Source organism: Symphalangus syndactylus, chromosome 23 (genome assembly GCF_028878055.3).
Source record: "Symphalangus syndactylus isolate Jambi chromosome 23, NHGRI_mSymSyn1-v2.1_pri, whole genome shotgun sequence".
Lineage (NCBI taxonomy): Eukaryota > Metazoa > Chordata > Mammalia > Primates > Hylobatidae > Symphalangus > Symphalangus syndactylus.
In genome coordinates, this window is record NC_072445.2 from 20,113,026 (window position 1) to 20,139,159 (window position 26,134).

General features: G+C 39.9%; 1 protein-coding gene across 4 annotated transcripts in view; it reads right to left on the minus strand.

Annotated features, from left to right (window-relative positions):
• Positions 1 to 26,134, minus strand: part of RCAN2 (regulator of calcineurin 2) — a 285,432-nt gene that overhangs the window by 75,118 nt on the left and 184,180 nt on the right. The gene's annotated exons all lie outside the window — the stretch shown is intronic.

A 26,134-nucleotide genomic window follows, 5' to 3' on the forward strand; every position in this document is an offset into this window, starting at 1 on the left:
TGTCTTCTTTTGAGAAGTGTCTGTTCATGTCTTTCGCCCACTTTTTGATGGGGTTGTTTGTTTTTTTCTTGTAAATTTCTTTGAGTTCATTGTAGATTCTGGATATTAGCCCTTTGTCAGATGAGTAGGTTGCGAAAATTTTCTCCCATTTTGTAGGTTGCCTGTTCACTCTGATGGTAGTTTCTTTTGCTGTGCAGAAGCTCTTTAGTTTAATTAGATCCCATTCATCAATTTTGGCTTTTGTTGCCATTGCTTTTGGTGTTTGAGACATGAAGTCCTTGCCCATGCCTATGTCCTGAATGGTATTGCCTAGGTTTTCTTCTAGGATTTTTATGGTTTTAGGTCTAACATGTAAGTCTTTAATCCATCTTGAATTAATTTTTGTATAAGGCATAAGGAAGGGATCCAGTTTCAGCTTTCTACATATGGCTAGCCAGTTTTCCCAGCACCATTTATTAAATAGGGAATCCTTTCCCCATTGCTTGTTTTTGTCAGATTTGTCAAAGATCAGATAGTTGTAGATATGCGGCGTTATTTCTGCGGGCTCTGTTCTGTTCCATTGATCTATATCTCTGTTTTGGTACCAGTACCATGCTATTTTGGTTACTGTAGCCTTGTAGTATAGTTTGAAGTCAGGTAGCGTGATGCCTCCTGCTTTGTTCTTTTGGGTTAGGATTGACTTGGTAATGCGGGCTCTTTTTTGGTTCCATATGAACTTCAAAGTAGTTTTTTCCAATTCTGTGAAGAAAGTCATTGGTAGCTTGATGGGGATGGCATTGAATCTATAAATTACCTTGGGCAGTATGGCCATTTTCACGATATTGATTCTTCCAACCCATGAGCATGGAATGTTCTTCCATTTGTTTGTATCCTCTTTTATTTCATTGAGCAGTGGTTTGTAGTTCTCCTTGAAGAGGTCCCTTGTAAGTTGGATTCCTAGGTATTTTATTCTCTTTGAAGCAATTGTGAATGGGAGTTCACTCATGATTTGGCTCTCTGTTTGTCTGTTATTGGTGTATAAGAATGCTTGTGATTTTTGTACATTGATTTTGTGTCCTGAGACACTGCTGAAGTTGCTTATCAGCTTAAGGAGATTTTGGGCTGAGACGATGGGGTTTTCTAGATATACAATCATGTCATCTGCAAACACGACAATTTGACTTCCTCTTTTCCTAATTGAATACCCTTTATTTCCTTCTCCTGCCTAATTGCCCTGGCCAGACTTCCAACACTATGTTGAATAGGAGTGGTGAGAGAGGGCATCCCTGTCTTGTACCAGTTTTCAAAGGGAATGCTTCCAGTTTTTGCCCATTCAGTATGATATTGGCTGTGGGTTTGTCATAGATAGCTCTTATTATTTTGAGATATGTCCCATCTATACCTAATTTATTGAGAGTTTTTAGCACGAAGGGCTGTTGAATTTTGTCAAAGGCCTTTTCTGCATCTCTTGAGATAATCATATGGTTTTTGTCGTTGGTTCTGTTTATATGCTGGATTACGTTTATTGATTTGCGTATGTTGAACCAGCCTTGCATCCCAGGGATGAAGCCCACTTGATCATGGTGGATAAGCTTTTTGATGTGCTGCTGGATTCGGTTTGCCAGTATTTTATTGAGGATTTTTGCATCAATGTTCTTCAAGGATATTGGTCTAAAATTCTCTTTATTGGTTGTGTCTCTGCCCAGCTTTGGTATCAGGATGATGCTGGCCTCATAAAATGAGTTAGGGAGGATTCCCTCTTTTTCTATCGACTGGAATAGTTTCAGAAGGAATGGTACCAGTTCCTCCTTGTACCTCTGGTAGAATTCGGCTGTGAATCCATCTGGTCCTGGACTCTTTTTGGTTGGTAAGCTGTTGATTATTGCCACAATTTCAGAGTCTGTTATTGGTCTGTTCAGAGATTCAACTTCTTCCTGGTTTAGTCTTGGGAGGGTGTATGTGTCAAGGAATTTATCTATTTCTTCTAGATTTTCTAGTTTATTTGCATAGAGGTGTTTGTAGTATTCTCTGATGGTAGTTTGTATTTCTGTGGGATCGGTGGTGATATCCCCTGTATCATTTTTTATTGCCTCTATTTGATTCTTCTCTCTTTTCTTCTTTATTAGTCTTGCTAGCAGTCTATCAATTTTGTTGATCTTTTCAAAAATCAGCTCCTGGATACATTAATTTTTTGAAGGGTTTTTTGTGTCTCTATTTCCTTCAGTTCTGCTCTGATTTCAGTTATTTCTTGCCTTCTGCTAGCTTTTGAATGTGTTTGCTCTTGCTTTTCTAGTTCTTTTAATTGTGATGTTAGGGTGTCAATTTTGGATCTTTCCTGTTTTCTCTTGTGGGCATTTAGTGCTATAAATTGAGTTAAAGATTTAAGCACAATTTTTTTTAAATGAACAAAGCGAATGGTCAACAATAGAGGAGTGGTTAAATTATGGTTCACTCATTTTATTTTCTAAACTATAGGGTGGTCATTAAAATCATATTTTAAGATAACTTTTAATGATATGAGATAATGCCTTATGTGTTGTGTGAAGAAATCAAGCAATAAAGTGATATATGGAGCATGATCCCAATGATGATTAGAAAAACTATTCATGCATTTCTTTTAAAACTGGAAGGAAATGTACCAGTATGCTTACCATGGTTACATATTTGCTTTAAGATAATGAAAACTTTTTGTTATGTGTCCAAGGCATTTTCCAAGGCTTAAGAAAAATAGTATGAGCACATACCATTTTCACATTTTAACATTTTTAAAGGGAAATATTAATTTATCTGTAATATGAAGGCTGACCTGGAGAGTGACAAAAAATAAAGACAGAAAAACCATATTTAGGGGCAGCTGCAGTAATCAAAAGAGAAAATGTATGGGCCTGGGCCAACTTAGTGGCAGGAACATAGAAAAGAAAAGAAGGCTTCAAAGATGAGAAAATCCATACTGCTTGGTAAGGGGGCACAGGAGGAAGGAAAAGTGGGGTGACTTGCAAATTCTTGGTGGATCTGGGGGAGAAGTTGATCTGAGGTAATGAAGACAGGAAATATCTCCCTCCACATGCTTTGTTGGCTGTTTCTTGGGAATATGCAAGTGGAGACATCCAGTTAACAGCTCCATTTACAGATCTGGGCCTTTTAAGACAGATCTGGGCCTGAGACAGAGAGGGAAGCCATCAGCATACATGTGAAACCTGAAGCCACTTTGGTAGGAGAGACACAGAGATGAGCTGATGGCTCAGGACAGAACCTGGGAGACTGGCTTTGGAGTGAAGGATGAAGAAAGAGAAGATGAGAATGGAGATGAGTAGTAGCTGGAGAACAGAAGAACACCAGAAAAGAAAAGCCTGACAGAAGCTTAGGAGGATACTTGTGTCAAGAAGTAAAGAGAGGTCACCTGTATCAAAAGTTGAAGAGGGGCCAGAGTAAGAATGCAAAATGTCTACCAGTGTTGGCAGGGAGCAAAAGAAGTTTTTGAGGCAGGAGATAAAGGCAGGACTGCAGGGAAGCAAGGATAGCTGACAAATCTACTATTTAAAGACCCCGAACACTTAAGAGAAGAAAAAAGACTGAAGGAAACATGGCATCAACAGAGCATCAGTTGTTAGGATGGAAGAAACCCAAACAAGTTTGCAAATTGAGGGGCTGGAGCCAGAGGAGAAGGAAGGTTAAAGACTCAGAGGTTGAAGATTCAGGAGAGTTGATGGATTTGGGGAAGCAGGAGGAGGGAGGATCTAGACACAAGTGTTCTCTTAGGCCAAAAACAAATTTGTTCTCAATGAAAGTGGAAGGATGGAAGCAAGGAAGTAGGCTACGGAACAGAAATGAGCAAACTTATTTTTTTTAACAGCAATATTCATCAATTATAAGGGCACCTTTTATGCAGTGGTTAAGAATGCTGGGGAGTCACACTGCCTGGGATTATAGTTCAATAGCTTCGTGTGTGTGTGTGTGCGTGTGTGTGTGTGTGTGTGTGTGCTGTCTTTGGCCTGCCATGTTGATTTCCCGACTGGGAAAGCTGGTCAGAGCATGTGAATACCCAGTTGCTTGATGGTTATATTTCTCACTGCATGTTAGATGGCCTTCTGGTTTACACATCAGTCTTATATGAGTTTGCTTAGCGGTCCAGAGAGATTGAGCCACTTTTGGAATATTGACGATACCACGTTTCTGAGTCAAAAGAGTGGAGGGTCATTCACTAGATTATAAAGACTTCACCAATGCAATGTCCTTTGAGATACCTCTTGTGACCTTCCCTGGTGACATATTTTGACATCACACATTCCCTTCTGACTTAAAAATAATTATTTTAGCAGAGGGTGTAATTGATCCTTATTATGCCCTATCTGACTTTAAAGATACCTAATAAATAGACACATATGTTTCTCTTTTCTTCTTTAAGGTTGCATTTACATAATACATAATTCTTTGTAACTAATTGAATTTCATATTTTATACATTTTAAAAATTCAATATGATTTATCTTCACTATACATTATTAAAAATTAAATCATTAGGTAGGGAGGAATAGCAGCATGAAATAAAATTATATGATACCCAGAGGCCATCTGGCCCACCATTTAGCTTCTTATTTGTACATACATATCTCTTGAACAAGTGTCTATGATGTTATGGAAATCTCCAGGAGAAGATCAACAACATAAAAAAGCTAACAATCCCCTATGACAAGATTCATGAAAACACTGAATCACCTTCTTATGCAATATGTTTAAAAAAATCTGTAAATCTCTTCTGCTACCAGTTTCTGCTTTTAATGGAGTAGCCACAATAGGTAGCAAGTCACACAGAGATTTAAAACCAGGCCTTCAAGAGGTCAGATCCTGTCTCTTTCCATTATACCCAGAAACATCCACCAAAAATACTCGAAATTACTTCTTCATTTTCTTTCCTTACAGTACAAACTCTTCTAAAATGTTTTTCCTCACTTCTGAACTCCCCTTCAAGAGAACTTTATCATAAAGGCTCTATACTACTTATAGTGTCCCTTTATCATGTTTCAAGGATCTGATCCTGAATTTGCACAGCTCTGCAGAACTGGCATATTCTCACTGCAGCAGGCACCCCATGGGGCATCCAATTTTGCAAGAAAGAATTTCAGTGCAAAAGGAGGCTCTACAGACACTGATTGGCTCAGCATGGGCTCTGCCAGGCCAGCGAGATGAGAAGACACAGCCTCTTGTCACTTCAGAGGGAATGAAGAAGTTAGGATACTCTCAAAAAGTGAATAATAAGAGTAAAGCTTCTTAGTTCTGGTATGGTGAAAGGGTCCTATACCACCAAGCTTTTCCTGAACCTCCAGAGGGTGCAGAAGTGCTAACCCATCTGAATTCTGTGCTCTTACTAAAATGACAACCACTGCACAGTCCGGGTGGGTAGAATAGACACCCCCGCTTTGCCTAAAGAAAGGAATGGGGAGGAGAAATGTTAAGAAGAGCCAGGATTTCCCACAGGTAGAGGCACAGAACACATATTTTCTTCAGATTCCATGAAGGGCCAAATTAAATTTGAATTTGCCTATATATTCTAAAACATTTATTACTACAGGTCAAAACATTCTGATGGAAATAAGAGTAACAGTCTGCAATTCTTTGAGTTGCTAAGAAAGCTCCATTCTTTTCATGTGAACTATTTCCTAAGACAGAGAAGTGTGTCACATTTTCAGAATGCTTCCTGCTAAAGTTAGTTCAAATTAAAGTCCAGTTTTCCGTACAAATCACTTGAATGTAATTCTTTAAGCCCCAAATGTTTTATAGAGAGAATAAGAAGGAAAAGAACAAATAGTCTGAGGTGAGAATTTCTTTCTAAAGAGGGGACAAAGTGGGTGAAAATGGAACTGAAACACTTTGAAACAAATTTCACATGCTTAATATTCCACCAAATATCAAACTAGTTTGAAAGCTTTATTTAAGTCCTGGAGATCCAACATGCACCAGAAGGGAGTCGTTAATTTATGTAAATTGCATTACAAAGTCTATTCTATTGCTTAGTGACAAAGTGCCTAACATTAATACTGTGGTTTCTAAAATGCAATTATCTTCTCAGCAGCTTAGAAGGGAAAAATAATACTAAAAATAATTAACTTATAAAAGTACATGTCCTTCAATACTGTGAAATATTTTACATGCCTTTCCAGCTCAGCCAAAAGTCACCCGTAGTTGTAAATATGACTGATTTTATGTGAGGTCACAGATGTCACTCAATGTAGGGCAATATTATGTCAATGCTCAAATTACAAGTAATGCTGGGCTGGGGGTAGTGGTGAGGGCAGTATTGAGCAAACCAGGTATCACACTTTGAGAGATCTGCCTTAGGTTTATCCCAATTTATACTGTATTCTTTGCTAATGGCTCAATTCTTACAATGCGATGTTACCAGTACTTATGCTAAACCAATAATTTTTCTGATTTTGGTAAACCTTAATATTTTCATGGACCTGAAGATTCTCCCTCACTTTGGTAAATACCATACAAACTAATCAGAGTTGGAGAATCTCTATTTAAAAAATTACCCAACTTAAAACACTTATACTGCTAGTGGGAATGTAATTAGTTCAGCCACTGTGGAAAGCAGTGTGGAGATTCCTCAAGGAACTTAAAACAGAACTACTATTCAACCCAGCAATCTCACTACTGGGTATACACCAAAGGAAAATAAGTCATTCTACCAAAAAGACTCATGCACTCATATGTTCATTGCAGCACTATTTGCAATAGCAAAGACATGTAATCAACCAAGATGCCTATCAACAGTGGACTGGATGAAGAAAATGTGCTTTATATACACCATGGAATACTATGCAGCCATAAAAAAGAATGAAATCATGTCTTTGCAGCAACATGGATGCAGCCAGAGGCCATTATCTTAAGGGAATTAATATAAGAACAGAAAACAAAATACCCCATGCTCTTTTAAGTGGGAGCTAAACACTTAATACACACGGACACAAAGATGGGAACAACAGACACTGGGGACTGCCTGTGGGGGAAGAATGGGAGGGGGTTAGAAAGCTACCTATCCAGTACTATGCTCACTACTTGGATGATGGGACACACAATTTTACCTACGTAACAAACCTGCATGTATACCCCATGAACCTCAAATAAAAGTGGAGAAAGATATACCCAACTTAAAGGAGTAGAAACCTAGACATGATTTCCCAGAATCGCATCATCAATGCATATGGCTTTCAAGAGCACCAGTACTGGTGGTCCCTCTAATGCAAACATTTTTAGGACTTATAGTTCATGACAGAGAATTTAGTGCAGAGTGACTTTCAGCAGAGATGACTGATTTACGGCAGCAGCAGCAGTAACAACTACAACAGTCATAATGGTTATCTACTCTGTATCTACATAGGATTGTTTGAGTGTGGCTCACCACTACTATCCTGTCCTGAGAATACAGCTTTTTCTCATTTTCTCACATGAAAACTTGAGCTACTAAGAAGGCTTTCTTCCCCTCCCTGGTCCCCCTTTTATAGATTAAAACCTATCCTGTTATTTTCTCCTAAAATAAAAGTAGTATTACCACTTATTGCCTTGAAACTTGGATCAACTTATTTGACTTCTCTGTTACTTATTTTTCTCACCTGTAAGATGAAGATAAGTGAATACAACCTACCCTCACTGGGTTATTGTGAGGACTGAATGAATCAATAAATATAAAAGTTCTTATAATAATGGAATACAATAATGAACACAGTAAGTGCTCAGTAATTGTTATTATAATTGCAAATACCATTTTTAAAATATATATACATAGGGACTGAAAGAAGCTTCACTACTTAATTGGTTATAAGGTGATCATACCAATGATATGGAATCTAATTGTATTACATTTTTATCATATACATGAAGATAAACTAATTATTAAAAGTATATATAGTATGTATATTGTAAACTCCAGGGCAACTGATAAAAAAATTTTAAAGCAATTTAAAAGAAGCCAAATGTAAAGTAAAAGTAAAAGCAAAATGAAATAATCAAAATGCTCAGTGAATACAAAAGTGGGAAAAAGAGGGAAAAACGGAATAAAAATAGATGGAACAAAAAAAGATGGAAAATGTGACTTTAATCCAATCATACCAATAATTACATTAAATATAAGTGATCTAAATGAGTAAATTGAAAGACAAAGATTACCAAATTGGTTAAAAAAGCAACATTCAACAACAAGCCCTCTACAAGAAAATTCATTTTGAATACAAAGCCATATATAGGTTTAAAGTCAAAGAATGGGAAAAGATATAACCTACAAACAGTAATCATAAAAGGATAGAGTGACTATCTTAAAGTTTTATGATAGAAATGGTATATAAAATTTAAAAATACACAATGGCCATATCTATATCTAAATCTGTCTTTAACTCTCTATTAAAGAACCCACAGATCCCTGATATTTCAAACTAGGAAATAAAATGGAATTAATTTTATTTTATACCTTGCCTCATATGGTCTATTGTTACCAAACCAAACTTACTAACACCTTTTTATTTTATTCTTTGAAACCATATGTTATGACATTTATTTCCTTAGCTGAAGTTCAGAGAAAATAGAATAATAAGTGAGTAGGAATGTTGGACTGACAGTTGTATATTATTTCTGACTAGCTAAAAACACATTTAAATTCTTGTCAATGATTAGGCACATTCTTTGCTATTAAATGATCACATTCTAAAGATTTCATTTAGCTAGAAGAAGAAACTAAAATGAGGTCTTATTTTCAGATTTCGTCAGCAAAGACTAAGCCTTAATTTAAAAAAATGAAAACCCAAAACAAAACGAAAGAGATAGGTTATCTAAACTAAGATTGTGGCAACTAAGGGGACACCAAGACTCTTTTGTCATTTTTTTTAATCCGAAGTGCCAAAAATCCCCAAAACAAACAACAAAAAAATCAGCGTGGGAAAACTGAAACATCTTGTCCCACCATGAAAATCTGGGCCATATTTCTTTCTTGTAGGAGGAAATGAAAATTCCAACACTAGTGCTAAAATAGAGTAGGTGGAGATGAAGGAAAATATTTATCAACATGTAGTTAACACCATTGGATTTAAGAGACAAGAACAGATGAAACATACCCTACTAACATAAAACCCAACAGGATTCAACAATTGAGAATGCCTCTTATTCACTCTGGTCCTTCCCAGTGTCTGCATCTGTAAAATGGGGACTGAGCCCTCTTAAGATAGGTGTAAGGACTGCAAAGATACACAGGTATGGCCCTCCAGATAGCAGTACCTCTGCTCAAGGACCCTGGGAACTTGGCCAGAGGTAAATGATCCTGGGATAGACATTCTACTCCCCAAGCTGGGACAATCAAATCCTCTCTGGCATTTGACATTTCATAAGCAATTTAACACATTCATTCATTCAACAAACATCTATTAAATGTGTACTAAAGGCACTGTTCTAGTCTCTGTTGAACAAGACTGACAAAGCTTGTTCCTTGTAGGCTTACACTCTACTGGTGGATACAGACAATAAACAAATAGGAATATATTAGATTTTATGCAATGGTGAACATATAACAATGGTGAACATATAACAATGGTGAAGTAATGAGAAGTGACTGAGTAAGGGAGTAGCTATTTCAGGTCAGGTGGTGAGAAAGACCTCTCTGGGGAAGCAATAAAAAGGAACCAACCACATAGAAAATTGAAGGCAGATAATTCCAGGACAGAAAGAAGACCAGTGTGTCCCAAAGAATAACAAATAAGGGAGTGAGCACATAGAGGGGAGTTTGGACAAACAGATGGAATCCTGTAGTACTTTGTTGGCAATGGTAACGTGTTTGGAATTCATTCTAAGCACAACAGGGAGCCACTGGAAGGTTTTGTGCATAAAGTAACATAACCCAATTTGTGCTTTCCAGTGATCACTTTGGCTGCTAAGTGGAGACTGGATTATAGTACAGCAAGTGTAGAAGCAAGGGGACTGTTAGGAAGTGACTGCAGTGTCAAGAAGGAAGGTGATGGGATCAAGGTCAGAGCTCAGTGGAGAGAAGTGGAGCGTGAAGGTGAAATCAATAGGACTTGCTGATGTGGACAGTATGGGAAAGGAAACAGTCAAGGAGGAATGCTCCATCTGTGACCTGAGCAACTGGGTGGGTGATTTTACAGTTTCCTGAAATGGAGAAAATGGCAGGGTGAGCTGACTTTGGGGGCAGGAGGGAAACTCAGAGTTCTGTTTTGGCCATGTTAAGTATGAATGCTATATTAGAGATCAAGACATGTGTTGGATCTTAGTACCAGGAGACATTAGAGTTGAGTCATATTTATAGTGATGTCCAAGAGATGATCTGCAGACTCTGCTGCCCAGATCACCAGTGACCCTGATTTCTGCCATTCTGCAATTTTGTTGTTTAGATTTGCTGTGATTGCATGAGATACTCCTGCTTTCTTTCAATAAATTATGCTTTTTGCAAGGTAGCTTTTCAGTTTCTATTGTTTGCCATTCATTAGGACCTAAACAAATGTTTGGTGTTTAGCCAGATCATTTCTAAGGTTATTTCCTGCTTTGCTACCTTATGAAATTAAGAAGTAATTTTTATCTCCAAACATAGTATCAACTGAAACTTGGGGCATTAATGGTGGCCACAGCAGACACTGGCTACACTAAGAATAACCAGTATACTTCATTGAATATTGGCTAGGAGAGAGGCACTGTGCTCTGGGCTTTTATAGATTTTATCTCATTTAGTGCTTACAACAAAAATTCTGAAGAGTTGGTGACCTCCTTATTTTATGGATGATAAAATTGAGGCTCAGGGGCTTATGTGACCCATCTAAGGTCACATAGACAGTAAGTATTAGAGCAGGGTTTCAAACCCAAGTGGCGCTGACTCCCAAGAGCATCAGTCAACCACTGCATATACTGTTGGAGGCAGGTTTTCTCTGCCATGGCAGGAAATGATTCAGTGAGGGGCAGAAAGAAATTCATGACCCATATGGTGGTGGTGGTACAGGAACTGCAGTAACTCACTTTCTGGGTTCACTGTAGTTCTGACCATTGCAAGATTTGACATCATAAGCCCTAAATAGAACGTGAGAGTTTTCACTCTATTCCCTCTTTATCTCTGGGTCCTGCATTCCTTAGTGTTATTCAGCCAAGCAGAACCAACACGAGATGTATATCTTCATATTAGCCTTGTGTACTTACTGGGATCTTATGATTTGGAGGGGCATGAGATATTCTCAGCAGTCAGCCATTTTACAGATTGGAAAACCAAGTCTAAAACTGTTACTTCCCAGGATTGCATGGCCAATTAGTTAACAGTTAAAATTTGAAGGCCAGGTATCTTTTAAGTCTATGCCTAATGTAATAATTTCCAATCTCATTATGGTGCTACTTCTTCTCCTACTTGACCATGAGGCCTTGGAGACTTTGCTAGTGGGATGGGTCACCAACCTTATGTTCTCAATCTTGTCCCTTCTTAAATAGTATAACCATTATCATTGTAATCCCTGCCCAGCTCCAGATATAAAACGTTTCCAGTACCTTAGAAGGCTCATTTCTGCCCTCCTCCAGTCAATAACCACCTCCTCCAATCCTCAGGTTGACCACTATTCTGACTTCTGTCACTATAGATTAGTTTTGCCTGTTCCTAAATTTTGTGTAAATGGAATGATAAGCATGTACTTTTAAAATCTGTTTTCTTTTACTCTACATTTTGAGAGTGAAATTGTGAGAGTCATCCATCCCATATGGACATTTGGATATTTTCCACTTTGGGGCTATTATGAACAAGGCTGCTGTAGACATCCTTGTGCATGTCTTCTGGTGGAAATGTGTACTCATTTATCTTGAGAATTAGAAATACCAGATCATACAGTAGATATATATTTAGGTCTGGAAGATATTGCAAACAGTTTCCCAAAGTGGTTGTAATAATTTGCCCTCCCACTGGCAACACAGGAGAGTTCTAGTTGTTCCACATTCTTACTAACCCTTGGCATTGACTGTCTTTTTGCTTCTAGCCACCCTGTTGGGTGTGTAATGGTGTTTAATTATGGCTTTAATTTGTATTTCCCTGATGACTAACAGTTCTTGCCATTTGGATATCTTCTCTTTTTGAAATGTCTGTTCAAGTATTTTGCTCATTTTTAATTGGGTTGTTTGTTTTTCTCTTACTGATTTTCATGATTTCTTTATATATTCTGGAAATAGGTCCTTTGTCAGATACATGTATTACAAATATCTTCTTCCAGACTGTAGCTTTCCTTTTTATTCTCTGAGTGCTGCCGTTTAATGATTAGGAGTTCTTAATTTTTAATAAAGTCTAATTTATCCATCTTTCTAGTCTGGTTAGTGCTTTTTGTGTCTTATTTAAGAAATCTTTGCTTACTCCAAATCTTGTATCTTGAAACTCAGGAAGCTCAGAAGCCATTTAGAAGTTGTCTGTTTATTTGACAGGTTTGTAAAATGCTGACAATTAAGCTTTCTTCAGATATAAGAGAGGAAAGATGTGGACGGGTTGGAAGAAAAGATGCACAGTGGTACTGAGTCAGGGAGAAACTTATAGAATGCCCTGGTGGTTTTAGGAGGTGGAGAGGAGGGAAAGGGAGATAGTAATCAAGGACTTATAATTGGGGTTGGCAGGGGGGAATTTTTCTCGAGAGAAAATAACAGTTAACAGCCATCAAACAAGTCTGATATATACCAAGCCCATGCTTTTTTGTTGAAGACAGTATTTAACACCTCACTGAGCAATTGCACAATTTACTAGAACAGGGGTGCCCAGTAGAACACTGTGCAAATGACAGGTGTGTGAATGATCTTATGCCTTTATTGGAACAAGGTAGACTCAAATAAATAGAATTATCCAGTGCTTGTACTGGATGCTTCTAGTGCATCACTTCATAGTCTCCTAGTCCCACCTATCTCAGTCTAGCCCCTGCTGCCGTAACCAATTGTTACTTCATGCAATTCTGATTAGCTTCACGCAGTTTGCAACCTGAGGACCTCACTTCACATCAGTGCCTGGCTCCTTCCATCCTAGGCTTCTCTGCAGACACAAAGGCAGGCACCCCAAGAAACCACTTGGTAGTCAATGCATGCACAACCCATGGAGTTAACAATCTGTGGAGAGAAACTTTGATGCATGGTGGCTGGGAGCTAATGGATAAATGCTTCCCATTTTCTTACCCTGGACAGGAGGTTCTATACTACACTTCATGTAGCTTCTCAGGCTTTCCACAGAACCCAGCAGACAGTCACCATAACACGGACCTGCTCCATTCCCTGTCATCACATTGGCTCCACTTCCTTCTTTGCTTCCCTTCACTTGGCCCCATTCCTGCTTCTTGGCTCCCAGTCACCATTAATGCACTTGCACTCAAGTTTTTGTCTCAGACTCTGCTAGACAGTAGGCTAAGATGCCACTAAATAAGACTTCTGCTTGCTTGATTTTTGTCTCATCAGATTCAAGTGTGAGCCAATTTTACACTTTTATAACTTCAAAGAAAGACTCATACCTTTACTAGAAAAGATATAATTATATGAATTAAGTCCAACCAATCAGCTACATGGGAAATTTATTCAACAATCAACATGAGATTCTCTGTTAGCCATGGAGCTGAAAATATTTCTCCATAGACAGCTGCTGGAGGGGGACCAAGACCATCATGTTGGTTCATGAGCTAGTCAAAGCATTGAACTTAGTTAAACCAATTCAACATATGAAAAATATACTAAACAGTTGGCTGTCCTGGAAATGTGAACAAGTCATTGGCCCACACAATCACTGCCTAGTCCTGTTCTCCACGGAAGGCCTTTTTTTTTTTTTTTTTTTTTTTTCATGGTTACCACTTTGTATGCCTGACGTCAGTCCTGGTGAGCCAAGGTACTCAGTACATGTTGCTGAGGTGGTCAAGAGAGAACCTTTATAGGCACTGCCTGAGGCAGTAATCAAAGTGTGCTGTGGACACACCCAGTGTGCTACACAGCAGGGTGGTTTTGTACAAAATGCCTCTGATTACAGGGGACATGGTGAGGAGTAGGCAGGGTGTCAACGGCAGTGTGGCATCTAAGGGGGCTGTATGGCTCCAAGACTGGCCTGTCTGCATGTCCAAAGAGCCAAACGATGAGAGTTGTCAACAGACGGCTCCACTGAAATCCCCTATTCCTTGGCCTGTTTAATACATTTCTCCTCCAAGAATTCCAGCCCAACCATAACTGCATGTATGATGAAGAAAGATGACCCACCAGCACTTCTAGACCAATGGCTGTCCTGTAACACCTCAAAGTTCCTCCTATCCCAGAGGGTGATACCATCTAACTCCTTTGCATAAATGCATGCTTTCCAAAGTTATCACCCTCCTAGCATTCTACACAATTTCGAAGGATATAAGGCAACTTAGAATGGTAAGGAGAGAAGAGGAGGAGGGCAGTGATGGCAACATTTACATCACATTTTGAAAGTCAGTTCTCTCTAGGATAGCCTACTGGTAAACCGTTTTATTAACATTTTGGCTGCTCTTACATATATCACACTCTGGTTGACATGGCAGTCTTCTCACTAGAGTATGAGCTCTATTTTGGAATTTTCAGCATCAGCACAGTGCCTCATTCACTATAGGAACTCATTAAGCATTTCTGGAAGCCGTCTTAAGTCTTTGCTCAAATGCCACCTCCTTGACGAGCCTATCCCGGCACCCTATTGAAAATTCTAACTCCTGTCCCTAATCATAAGTCCCCTTGACCTGCCCTACTTTTTCTTTTTCTCTTTAGTATATATTACTCCTAGCATACTATATAACTTATCATTTCATCATGTCTCTCTTCCCACTGTAATGTTCCAAGAAAAGCATTTTTGACTGCTTTGTTTGCTAATTTCTGCCTATATCTAGAACAGAGCCTGGCAAATGATGGGCATTCAGTAAATGCTTATTGAATAAAGCACTTCCATCCCCAAATGACAATTTCTGTTTCTAAAACCCATGCAGAACTAGCATGTGTCTACCCCTGTGGTTCCAAATCCCTATCTATGGAAACAGAATTTTAAATTCATCAATTAAATATTGAGCACTATGCTGGGTGCTGGGGAAACAAACATAATAAACCCAGGCACTGTGCTGGGTGCTGGGGAAACAAACATGAAGAAGACAGGGTCCCTGCCTGCAAAGAGCTTTAGGTTAGTCAGGGAGATGTTTGCAAACACAAACTACTATAATACAACACAGTAAGCGCAATGTTCAAGACAAAACAAGTCATTAAGGAAACACAGATGAGGGGTGTATGTGCCTCAAAGATCAGCTAATCCTCTGGCAGAAATCAAAGCCCTGGTGAGTTCAGGTTTCAAGGCTGAATGAGTGCATGTAGCTGGAGAGTGTATGTGAGGGGAATTTGAGAGAGGCAGGGGGTCATGGTGGTGACTGAAAAAAATGAACCTCAAAGTTTAAATGCCTACATCCAAAAGGTGATGAAATTGCTTTATTGTTGTCATTTATTCATTTATTTATTCAGGAAATATATGTTGAGCTCCTGTTCCGTGGTAATCTGGGAATTCAGCAATAAACAAAACAGACAACATTTACTTCTGGCTTCATGGAGCTTGCATTCTAGTGAGAGGAGACATAATAAACAAAATTGATACATGAATTATATATTAGAAAACAAGCACTATTGATGAAAATAGAGTCAGGAAGGAGAATGAAGAACACTGAAGGAATGAATGAACTGCAACACCTTGGGTTTGAATTACCACCTCTTTTTAGGTCATCTCCTAAAATCCTCTATTGAAAATCTTCCTGAAGATGGTGGTGGCCCGACTGTGGTTTTAGAGGCTTTGTTCAAGCAAGTTGGAAGAAGGAAAGAAGCCGTCAGTGTTACAGTAATTACAACAGTAATTATACTTTCTATTGAATCCTGTGAAAGGCCTAAAGTAGTTATCCAGCAAATAAACAAATGAAAAGACCCTCAGCAACAGGTATCAGGCAAAGATGCTGTGAGAAGGCCTTGTGCTGTGAGCCTGACAACCCAGCTTTGGATCTCAGCTCTGCCACTTCCTGGCTCTGTGACTTGGGAGCTCCTTCATGTCACAAAGCCTCACTTTTCCCACCTGTGAAACAAGGATGATCCTAACGGTTCTTACTATATATGGGAATGTGAAGATTCCAAGGGACGATATAGAAAGCCACTTAAGTGCAGAGGCTGGCAAGTAGTAAACACTCAATATATGTTAGACATTATTATTATAGCCAAATACGGACTTTTGACATTTAATTATTGAGATCTTTCACCAATGACCCTAAGGAGCATGAACTCTTCTCTTAGACAAATTGGTTTTGTAACACAACATGTGAGGAAACATTTGGATTAAGGGAGAGGAGAGGCAAATGTGGTTGGGCAGGGCCAGAGGTACTTTTTGATCACAGTCTAGGGTGGAATGAGACCAAAATGTCTAAGCACAAGACTAATGAATGAGATGAGAAAGGGGAAGAACAGTTGGATGATCATACAAAATATAGTGCACGTTGGGGAGACCTCTGGGATGTGAGGAGGGCACTTGCAACTATGTCATATAAAGAATTATCTGGAGAAGGCCCATATTTAGTCAGGAGAAGAAGGCCTGGAAATGAGGTCAGGCCAAACAGCTTTCTTCAAAGAACAAAAGTACTTTTCTGGCAAAGAGCAGACTTGCTCTGTTGGCTTATGGAGCACAGTAGTAATAGGAAAGTGGTTTGAAGTTACAGGGTTTCAGAAAAAAAAATTGATTAATTATGAAAATGGTTTCAATAAGGAGTGAGGGCTCCATCATGGGGGGAGTTCAAGGAGAGGCTTAAATACTGGAGAGGAGATGGTTACATAAAATAGGAGACACTTAGTTGTCTCTACAGTCCTTTTCAATCTTTCAATCTTGACTTAAAGCCTCAATTCAGGAGGTCAATATAAGAGGAAGACCTGGAGAGCTCCAGGCTTGGAAATAACTTGAGTAAAGTCAAAACTAATCAATAGAAAAGAGATGGGGTAAGCCTGCTGTTTAGGAGAAGTTTTCAGAAATGAAACCAGGAGGTAATGATGATATAGTCCACAAAGATTATCCAAAATGTTGTCTCACTTTATCATCACCATAATCCTGGGAGGTCAATATTACTCTCATTGCCATTTCATAGATAAGCAAAGAGAGGCCTGGAATGCTTAAGTCTTGCCCATGCATTTTGCTAATAAGGGCCATCCTGTAACTTGAGCCTAGTTGTCTAATTTTTAGTCCAGAATTATTTCCAGTTCACTCTAAAGAATTTTCACGTAGTATTAAGAGAGAGGGATTAAAAAAGGAGACATGGTTGTGTAATAAGTTGTAATAGCCTCCTTGCTGATTTCCCTTACCCCCATTTTCTCCTTTCTTCTAGCTAGGCTGGACTCCAGAGGCACCATGATCTTCCTAAATCATGGCTCTTAAAACTCTGATGATTCTCCCGTGGTTCATAAAATTAATTGACAATGCTTAGGTTGGTGCTCAAGGTCATCCATAGAATGATCTATCCTCATTCTACAGCATTATTTCTCACTACTCCCTGTGTACACCTGGAGTGGCTCAATTGGAGAGTGCTTGCTCTATTAAAAAGGACAGACCTAGCTCATATTGAGCCAATGGTGGTCTGTGGGAAGGGACACCCAGTGATACCAGCTCTACCAATTTTTTAAGAGGATTTGGAAGATAGTTTTTAATGTCAAATCTTGCTTATGTTTAAAGACTAGTAAGGAACTCAATTTTAAACAACACTGTACAGGCCAAATAAAATCCACCTATGGATTTGGCTTGCAGGTGGCCAATTTTGCAACTTCCAGCCTAAAAGAGCTAATTTTTATTTCTTTTTTTTTTTTGAGACGGAGTCTCGCTCTGTCGCCCAGGCTGGAGTGCAGTGGCGCAATCTTGGCTCACTGCAAGCTCCGCCTCCCGGGTTCACGCCATTCTCCTGCCTCAGCCACCGAGTAGCTGGGACTACAGGCGCCCGCCACCATGCCCGGCTAATTTTTTGTATTTTTAGTAGAGACGGGGTTTCACCGTGGTCTCGATCTCCTGACCTCGTGATCCGCCCGCCTCGGCCTCCCAAAGTGCTGGGATTAGAAGCGTGAGCCACCGCGCCCGGCCCAAAGAGCTAATTTTTAGATAGAACTGGTCCTCCTCATTTGCCCAACTTAAAAGAAAATGAGGAAGCCCAAGTTACTAAATTTACACCTTTGCCATGGTGCTTATATACTACTCACCCCTGGTAGACTAAGATTTTGAGGTAAGGTGTTTCCTACCCTTTGGGTGTTACAAAGTGCTCCAATTCATACCAGGTTCTTAAACACTGTTTTTGAATTTTCACTAAGTAGAAAAGACCCGAAGAGATTTGGTTTTGCTTAAATATGAAGTTAGTAAAGATGGGTTCAGATTCCAAGCCTGAGTAATGACGATAATTGCCTGGAATAACTGCGTAGGAGGACCAAGCAGAAAAGCAGAAGGTTCAAGGGAAGTTGAAGCATTCAGATGGTATTACGGTGTGCTCATTCAGAATTAAAGAGTTCAAGGTACTCTTGAGTTTATTTTACTTCCGTGCACAAGAAAGAATCTGAAGCTGGAATACCATTAGGAAGTCATTATAAAATTTTTGTGCTCAGATCTTTTATTCTATAACACAAATTAGAAGGCGGAATGAATGAGAAGCATGCAGTGTCCTGGCTCAACACTCTTGTGAAGAAACTTTGTTTTCTAATATTTGTTTAAGAAAAGAATGAAGATTGATTCATATTTCCTCCAAAGAAATCTCTTAGTGGAATTAATACTGATTGTTGCTGGCTTACTTCTCCACAGTACTGGCAAATAAATAGCTGCTTTAAACAATTTTTTATTTTTGGCACAGTGTTGTACCAAATGAAGCAACTGATATCATCAAAATTAGTGACCTTATAGAGAATCTGTCTAAGAGTTATTTTTATTTGAAGCTTAGAAAGACTTGATGGACTTTTCTTTTATTCCTTCACAAAAAATGGATGATGCTCTATGTAGGAAGTTTACTTAGAAATTAAGTGAATTTCAGAAAAATGCCATATATTTTTTGGATGGAGCCAATCGATGATTCTCAATATAGCAGAACTGCCATGTCTTTAAGAGAGCTAAATATCATTAATAGACTCAGTAGAACTTAAGGTATTTTCAATATCAAAGTTTAGAGAAGAGGCAATAGTAACAATAACAACCATCTATTGAGTGCCTACATGCTTTAGCTACATTCTTATTTCAGTTACAACACCCTGAAGAGTAGCATTATTGTACATACTTTATAGAGAGGAAAACTTCCCAAGACTGCAAAATTAGTAACTATTAGGGCCAGGGTTCCAGCCCACACTGGTCTGGCTCTAAATCCCATTCCCTCTCCATGATGCCCAAAGTGAGTGGTCTGAAGACTACACCCAGTGCTCTGCCTCCTGGTTCAGCCCTCCTTCTGTCTCTCTACAGCCCATGGCTGTATCATGGGCTCTGTTGCATCTAAAAGGGTTGGGAAAGGCTGAGGATGGACACATCTACGTAAGCAGAAACTTACTAGTTTATTCTATGCAATTCACGCCCCAACCAATGGCTGCAAAAGATGTGAATGATACTCTGGGTTTGATCAGAAATGGTCCTGTCATCTGTTAATAGAGATCTACCTGCAAATGAACAGAATTACCTAAGTGAATGGCAGCAACACATACAACAGGGTGAGTGCATGGGATGCCCAGTCAGCATGGAAGAACTACAAGTGCCAAGGCATGGCAGTGGGACTGGAGAAGCAGCCTACCGGGCTGTAATCTCTCCAACTGACCTAGAAAGAAGTAATCAGATTGAAGAGTGCCTTGTACCTGCCATGCCTTTTAAACCCCAGATCAAAGCTTCCTTGTTTCATGAAATCTTGACAAACTTCTCCTAAGACTGTGTTTCTAGGACTTATTAACTCCCTCTGGACTGCTGTTTAGCATATGTGAATCCTAGGACTTGAGTTCTGAAGTCATTTACTAAAGGATTCATTTGTCACCTGCACTAGAGATTGTTATGTGTCTCCCAATATCCACCTTCCTCTTCTGTTTATAATAGAATCCAGACTTTTAGCTAGGCATAGAACCACACAGGAAAAAGGTAACATTCTCAGCCCCTCTTGCATCCAGATGAGTCCATATGCTCATTTTCTGTCCAGTTGAATCTGTGTAACTTCTGGAGTCTGCCCCTTTAGGCAGAGGGGCTTATCTCCTTCCCCCTCTTCTTCCCTCCTGATGCCCTCATCCAACCTTTATTCAGCACCTACTAAATGTAGATACTTAACCTATAAAGCTGTAATTCACGGGTTACATGCCATGCTAAGGCAAGGCTGGTGCCATGATGGCAACAGTTAAGTTCAAGGACATGGTACCAGACTTTTCTTGCTCCTAGCATGGTATATGGTCAACTTTGGGAGTTTTAGCCCCTATGAAAATATTTTAGCAATAACATTGAGATGTTATTATGTATGTGCACACGTATTTGCTCTCAGGAGATGCTTAGAATATTCTAAGTCCAGCATTTAACATCACTGAATTTCCACTTCCGAGTTTTTAGAAATTTGAGGAGGCATCAGGGCAGAACAGTTAGATAAGGGATATCTGTCTGTGCTTGCAAGTCTGTCTCCCTTGCCCAGAGTAAGCGATTCCCCAGGGCAGGAACCAGGGTTTAGGTTTCTGATTTTAGACCTTCTTCTCCGGAAGACAATCACAATGTCCCTGCTGAACTAAATGTTCCTCATGAATATTTTAGGTGTAGTGCCAACAAATATGCCTCTCTCCCCAAAAACCTTACCCTTGTTGAATGGCAACCTAATCATATCCTCAGGATAGTTGCTTTTCTAGTTTGACTTCTTTCTTCTTTAAAAAGGAAAGACAGAAGACTAACTAGAAGGCGATCAACATAATTCAAGGATACTGGGACTCTGCAGTTTCACAAGCAGTCATCGGGTCTGGCTGCAATACTGCAGCCACCTCCTCATCTGTTAATAGAGAGCTATTTGCAAGTGGCTCCGCTCCCCACTTGGCATGTGTTGGCCTTAGTGCAGCCACAGTTCACACTCCAGCCAGAGTGGACTTCCAGTCAGACTAGGCAATGAGCCACTCCTCTGCTGAACATGCTTCCCATGACTCAATCCTGTTAGACTTGTGCATAAAATCCAAACTCCTTCATAATGTGACCCCAGTTTCTGTGTAATCCTACGTTCATCCAGGACTCTACTTCTTAGAGTTCACCATTCTCTCTGGCATTTCTGCTTTAGTGTAGGCCTCTTCCTTTCCCATCTTTCCTTCACCTGGAAAATTCCTACTTAACCTATAAAGCTGTAACTCATGGGTTACCTCCTTGGGGTAGCCTTCCCTCCTCATCCCAGACTACTCCCTTACAGGCTTCCATAGTGTACTGGGCTTACTCAAACCATGGCACGTTCTACGTTCCACTCTATATGTACTTATTGACTACCTGCACTCCTCCACCAGCCTAGAGACTCACTGAAGGCAGGAGGCATGCCTCACTTTCCTGAATTCCCATGTCTGGAGGCAGTACACACTACACACCGAGTGCTCCATCACATTTCTAAGTGGGACTGTCTCACTAATGCTATACCAGGGCATCAGGAATAATGGCTCCTATTTATTGATCACCTACATCCCATAGCCTTTAACCTAAATTTGTATCTTCTTTTTACATATAAAGCAAGTCTTAAATAAGAAATATCCTGAACTCAGGTCTTTCTGCCTCCAAAGAACAAGTTGCTTTCCATCATACCTTTATAACAAATGGCTTCTTGGTTCCACCTTCAAGAACTATACAATCATAATGTGAAGTAAAAATGTGCAAACTTGTATCTCTTCTCTACTGATTTGTTATATAATTTGGAGAACTCTTCTAACCAGAATTTCCCATTGAGAGAATAATATACTTACTGACTACATCAAAGAGGTGTCATGAGGCAACATTCATTCAAAGTGAGTTCCAGTCTTCCAAGGCTACATAAATGCTAATTGTTGTTAGTAATATGTAAGAATTATTTAAATATAGAATACTATTTTGTTAAGCACTACAAATGGAGTACTTCATTATACAGTGAGAATATAAAATACACCATGCACTATCCTGCTCATTAATAATTCAAATCTACTCTTATTTATTTAAGCAACAAACAGTGGGGGCTTTTATCTTAGCTTTTCTTTTTGTTTTTTAGTATTGGAATTGTTTACTAGTGGCTGGGTGTGGTGACTGATGCCTATAATCCCAACAGTTTGGGAGGCTGAGGTAGGCAGATCACTTGAGGCCAGGGGTTCGAGGCCAGCTTGGCCAACATGGCAAAATCTCATCTCTACTAAAAACACAAAAATTAGCCAGGCCTGGTGGCGCATGCCTGTAATCCCAGCTATTTGGGAGGCTGAGGCATTAGAATTGCTTGAACCCAGGAGGTAGAGGTTGCAGTGAGCCGAGATTGCAACACTGCACTCAAGCCTGGGCAACATAGGGAGACTCTGTCCAAAGAGAAAAAAAAAAAACACAAAAAAGATGTTTACTAGTTTTATGCTATAAGTTTATAAGCAGCCAGAGTAGGTGTGTAGGTGTACATGGCCGAATACAGAGAATTTTTAGGATAAGATGCTTCCTAAGCAAAAAACCAAAAACCAAAAAACAAACAAACAAAAAAACTGAACTCAGTTTGGGTAATTAATCTAATTTCTACCTATCTCCACTGTTTTAAACTAGAAATGGAAATTGAAGGTCAATGTTGTAAATATTACAATTATAGTTGAGCATTACTGTGGTGAAACAAGTCCATAACTCCATGTAAAATTCCTGTCCAAAGAAAGGTGTTTAGATATATTTTAAAGAAATGGGTTCTGAGTTTAACCTCTCTTTTCCTTCATGGGCCTCTTGCCTTAAAACTTCTGTATTCTGTGTGGGTGTGGTCGCTGTCTGTAATCCTAGCACTTTGGGAGGCCTAGGCAGGCAGATCGCTTGAGCTCAGGAGTTCAAGACCAGCCTGGGCAACATGGCAAAACTCTGTCGCTACGAAAAATACAAAAGTTAGCTGGGCATGGTGGTGTGCACTTCTACTCCCAGCTACTCGGGAGGCGGAGATGGAAGGATCACTTGAGCCCAGGAAGTGGAGGCTGCAGTGAGCCAAGATCACGCCACTGCATTCCAGCCTGGGCGATAGAGCCAGATCTGGTCTCAAAACATCTGTATTCTGCTATGCACATCTCTCTCTGAATGCTTATTAAAACTGGCCTTGAATCTAGAAATCTAGGCCCATCAGACCTTGCCCCAGCTGCCCTGCTGACCTCATCTCCTCTGCACCTCTGTCGCTTTCACTCTGCTTTAACCCCCACTTCCTGCCTGTACCAAGCATCTTTTTCAAAGAAGGTGGTCTAGCAGCATGTTTTAGGGTTTGCAAATTGGAGTCTAACATTCATTTGTAAACATACATTTTCTCCAAGTTACCATATGCATCTCTAGGGATGCAGCAGTAGCCACACAGAAAAGCCCCTGCCCTCATGAAGCTTGCATTCTGGTGAGTGGAGATAGACAATGAGCCAATACATGAACACACAATACAACATCTTGTGATTGTGCTGAAAGACAAGGCAGGATGAGGGGTGGAGCAGGGCCCGTGGTCTGTGTAGATGTGGTGGTCGGGAACAGCTCTATGATGAGTGAGGAGCAAGCCATTTAGGCTCCAGAAGGAAGAAGATTCCAGGTAGAGGGCGCAGCAAAGGCAAGTTCCAAGGGATGCTTGGTACAGGCAGGAAGTGGGGTTTAGAGCAGAGTGAAAGCGACAGAGGTGCAGAGGAGATGAGGTCAGCAGGGCAGCTGGGGCAAGGTCTGATGGGCCTTGAGGGCCACAGCAAGGACTTGGGCTTTCTTCTGAGTGGGATGGGAGCCACTGAGTCTCTAAATTCTGGTGGGATCAGGGAGGGGGTTCTACACTTGCTTTTCCATTCAGGCTGCCTCCCTTTCCATTAACTGAGTTAACAACAGCAACTTCCTGGAGGCTTCATTCCAAAACATCCCCTTGTGGCTGCAGTGAGGATACTTCCTGTTTATCCAGGCCCCTCATTTCCTGCTGTCTCCTGTTCTACAGGGAACCCTTACCTAGAGAGGTTTGGAAGAGACAAGAAAAGAGGTTTGGAAGAGACAGCCTGAGAAGAACTGCAGCATCTCTGCTCCCTGGGAGGGCCTATAATTCCTCACTCCCAAACTGAGCCAGTCCCTTCCGCTGTAGGGTTCTGTCACCTCTGAGTGTCCCTGAGGTGAGGGCACTGCTGCCCCTGTGCAAAGATGAGTTGAAAACTGCAGGGGAAGAATTTGATATAATGAGAGGCAAGTAAGGTAGAGTTCTCTGGCAAGAAAACTTAGAACTCCATGTACAAAGTCTACTACCACTGAGAATGCTGATGATGGTAACGAATGACATTACTTGCTTGTGTTCTGTCTGCCAGTCACTATGTTAAGTGTTTTACATACTCTAATGCTTTTAGCCATCACCACCAACCTATGAGGTAAGCACTATTATTTTCATCAGTTTGTAGTTGAGGAAACCGAGGCACAGAGCAGTAAGGTTCCTTGCTCAAGGTCACACCATCAAGTGGCCTAGAGGTCAAGTAGAGAGTTCTCTCCAGGATGTCCCACGCTGGAGACTAGACTTCCTTCTCACATGCCCTACGTCAGCAAAGGAGGCCTCTTTAGAGGTCATAATAGCATCATCTTTTTTGGGGAAAAAGGAACTGAGGAGAATGAAGGCCAGCACTACATAGGCTTTTGTATCCAATGGGATTATACATCTCTATAACTGCAGAGCCTGATCTGAGGCCGTGACCATAGAAGGCATTTAATGTATATTTGCTAAGTGAATGAATAAAAGTGCTTTCTATAGTGCCTGACAAATAGTCAGTGCTCAATACGTTGTTGCTATTATTAAGTTTGCTCATTGGTTATGTGTCCTGTTCTAGGAAAGGTAGCCTGAGATTTTCTTAGTCAATACCCAAAGGCACAGTAAAGTCATAGAAGATGAAATCAATTCTATTAGATGCACTGATAATGCAGGCTATAATAATACACCAAGAGATCTTGTGTTGTGTTGTGAAAGAATCCCAGTCCAAGTTTTCCCATTATGAGTTGTGTGGCTTTGTTTACCTTGGAGGTTTCCTGTGAAAAAGCTGAGTTTTGTATAATTTGGAAAGCACTGTTCAGATGTAAAACATTATTAATATTGTTTTCACTGCCTCTGCCCTACAATTCTTCACAGATTATCCCTCACTGAGTCAATGGAAAATGCTTGGTGACACAAGCAAGGAGGTGGAGGAGCTGTCAAACCAGGTGCACGTCAAACCAGGGAAACCGTTGCATTTTCCAGAAAACTTTTCTTTTTCCCAAACTAGATGGCATAATTAGATTTTGAAACAGATTCTAAAACAAAATCCAAAATAGATGCTATGCCTACAATTGCCACATTAGATTTATTAAGAAAAGCTAAGATGATCTCAACTACTGATTTATGTACAAGTAGTATACCACCACTTCTGATAAGAAATAAGACAAAAACAGTGTTTTAAGCATCAGATGAAATATACATATGAGTTCAATGTCTTATCTTCCCAGCTTTATACCCCAATAATTTTTTTTTTTTTTTTTTTTTTTTTTTTTTTTTTTTTTTTTTTTTGAGACGGAGTCTCTCTCTGTCGCCCAGGCTGGAGTGCAGTGGCATGATCTTGGCTCACTGCAAGCTCTGCCTCCCCGGTTAATGCCATTCTCCTGCCTCAGCCTCCCAAGTAGCTGGGAGTACAGGCACCTGTCACCATGCCCGGCTAATTATTTTTTTTGTATTTTTTAATAGAGACGGGGTTTCACCGTATTAGCCAGGATGGTCTCCATCTCCTGAACTTCTGATCCGCCTGCCTCGGCCTCCCAAAGTGTTGGGATTACAGGCGTGAGGCACCACACCCGGCCTATATCCCAATAATTGATTAATGCTTTATTAATTAATCCTTAGAGAGATTTTGGTAGTGGAAAGAACAGTTCAAGTCCCACTTCTGCCAATTAATAGCTGTGTAATCTTGTGTAAAAATGTAACTTCTCTGAATATCAGGAATCTGTTTATAATGGGGCA